Below are 2,413 nucleotides of genomic sequence, written 5' to 3'. Positions count from 1 at the left end.
TGTGAGAGGCTGGGAGGTTAAGAAAAACGCTTAAAATATAGAAAACTTAAGATTTGAAGGGAAAAAAACGAGGGAAAACGATAAATTTAAGGGTTAAGGAAAAAAAAAAAGGAAAGATTTGGAAGGGAAAGAGGGAAAAAACACAAAATATGATGTGAGAAAAAAAATTAAAAAGAAAAAACATAATTGGGAAAAAATGACAAATTAAAAAGGCTTGTGAGAAAAAAAAAGGGAAAAAATCAAAGGGAAAACGGAGGGAAAACACAAAAGGAGAAAGAGAATATGATGCAAAATGAGAAAAAATTACTTAAAAGGCAAAATAAGAGAAAAAAAGAAATTAAACAGTAGAAAAAAAGAAAGAAGGGAAAGATGTCGAGGGGAAAAAAAAAAAGAGGGAAAAACACAAAGGGGGAAAAATATGAGCAGGCATTTACCGGCCATACTGATAATGGAAGATTTATAGAAAGGGGAACAGAAGCAACACGTGATAAAGGTGGGAGGCAGGGGCGATGACAAAATGAAAAGAGAATAGCAAAAAACAGGAATAAGAAGAAGGGATAGAGTTAAAAAAAAGGAATATAAGAGAATAGCAAGAAAGATGGTAGACGAAAGAGATAGAGAAATAGACAAGAGAAAAAGAGAAAGGAGGAGGAAGAAGAGGTGAAACAAAACAAGAACAGAAGACAAAAAAAAGGACAGTAAAGAAGGAAGGAAGAGGTGAATAAAATGAAGGAATAAATGAACAGATAAAACTCAGTGATTCGCAACCTAAGGGTAATTACACACAAGTGGATAATTTGGATAATTTGAGTGGTAATGCAAGGCTGGGAATAAAGGCAACTCATATTGTTAAAGTGAGTGCGTGTGTATGTATGTGCGCGAAAATGTAATTGTTTGTGCAGTGTGGGTGTGAGAGAACAAAGGGGGAGGAAAACGGACGCGTCTCATACAAGGTTTAATAAATCTTTATTAAACCTCGTTAGTCTCACACGTGACAAGCGGCAGGCGGTGTGCGGCTGTGCGTGGCGCTGAGTCACCGAGACAGAAGGGAGAGGCGCGCCGCCTGCCAGAGTGCGGTTCCCTGCTGTGCCCTGCTCTCCGTCGCCCCTGTGAATGCTGTGCCTTTCCTGAGCCTTCCCTGTGCCACTGCAGCCGCATATAAACAGTGGCGTGCACAGACAGTGACGTGCACAGACTGTGGCGTGTGGTGAGGTGACTACCTGAGGCGTGCCTGAGGGGAGGTTCAGTGCCTGCCTGGCCTGCGAGGTGCCTGGCTGCCTGCCGGAGTGACAGGTATTGCGTCCCTGCACTGTGCCTTGTCATTAGGTGTTCATTGCAGTGCCCGGCTTGGCTCAGTACTATCGCCCTTCTCTGTCTGTCTGTATGTATGTCCGTCCTGTGCACAGTTCATGTATGCCGCGGTCTGTCCATGCGCATAATATGATATTATCCATAAAAGAAAACGATTAAACAAAGGGAAGAAAATGGACGCTAAGTGTGGCAGACCATTCTATTAATAAGTTAGCAGGTGGGCGTGATGTAAGCACTGTTGTTTCCTCACACTCACATCCTAACACTCACTGACTATTTTGTACATTTTTCTGATAATCTGTCTTGCAGTGACATGACTTTTTCATTTCAATTTACTGCTTACACAATATTTACTGACGATTTAATATTCTTTTACTAATCTGATTTTTGTAGCACACTTCTGTCTGTGATGGTAAAGCGTTGACGTTCACCGCACGGTGGTCTGACTTAGCCTTGACTACGTGGCTCTGCATAGCATTGCTGAGTATGCTTCCTTCTCCACAAGACACTCACGTCACAGCAGGCAGTGAGTCACTACACTCATGTCACAGCAGGCAGTGAGTCATTACACTTTCACTTTGAAATTCTAAAATGGTAGAAAGTATAAAATTTTCCTCAATGTCAATTTCGTGTCAATTTAGCTTAACGTCGTAAAAACGTGCCGGTACCAGGAAAAAAAAAAAAAAACATTAGAATGGTACTTTCGTACCGTCACTGGGAACTCTACTCACCCCCCCCCTCGGGACAGAAGATGTGCGACGCCGCGCGCCAGCCTCACTCATTATCGTCCTAAAGTGAACAGACTGCAAGCATCAAGGGCTGCGATGCTGCGCCTCCTGTCCCGGGCCTCACTGCGTCACGGCGTCCCCCGCCCCGCTCGGCACAGCCACGGCGGACCCACAAACACAGGCGTCCCTGGCTGCCGGGCGTCCTGAGTGCACGACACAGCAACACACTCTGGACTTACACAACTGTAAATCATCGACAGCTGAGACTTTGGGACTTATATTACGATATCTTACAGTTTTAAAATAAAAAAGAAATAGGTTGTCAAGTTTGTCTGAGATGCGACGACGTGGGCGACGCCGCTGACGCCTGACAG

At 44.0% G+C, this 2,413-nt stretch overlaps 1 protein-coding gene across 1 annotated transcript in view; it reads left to right on the top strand.

Moving 5' to 3' along the window:
- Positions 1-987: 987 nt before the first annotated feature.
- Positions 988-2,413, top strand: part of LOC135093866 (uncharacterized) — a 66,929-nt gene continuing 65,503 nt past the window's right edge. Inside the window, exon 1 of the mRNA XM_063993455.1 lies at positions 988-1,293. The gene's annotated coding sequence lies outside the window, so the exon portion shown is untranslated. The remainder of the gene's footprint in view (positions 1,294-2,413) is intronic.

The sequence above is a fragment of the Scylla paramamosain genome, chromosome 44, assembly GCF_035594125.1.
Source record: "Scylla paramamosain isolate STU-SP2022 chromosome 44, ASM3559412v1, whole genome shotgun sequence".
Taxonomy (NCBI): Eukaryota; Metazoa; Arthropoda; class Malacostraca; order Decapoda; family Portunidae; genus Scylla; species Scylla paramamosain.
Note: the sequence above shows the minus strand (reverse complement) of the source record. Positions and strands in the feature narration are given on the sequence as shown.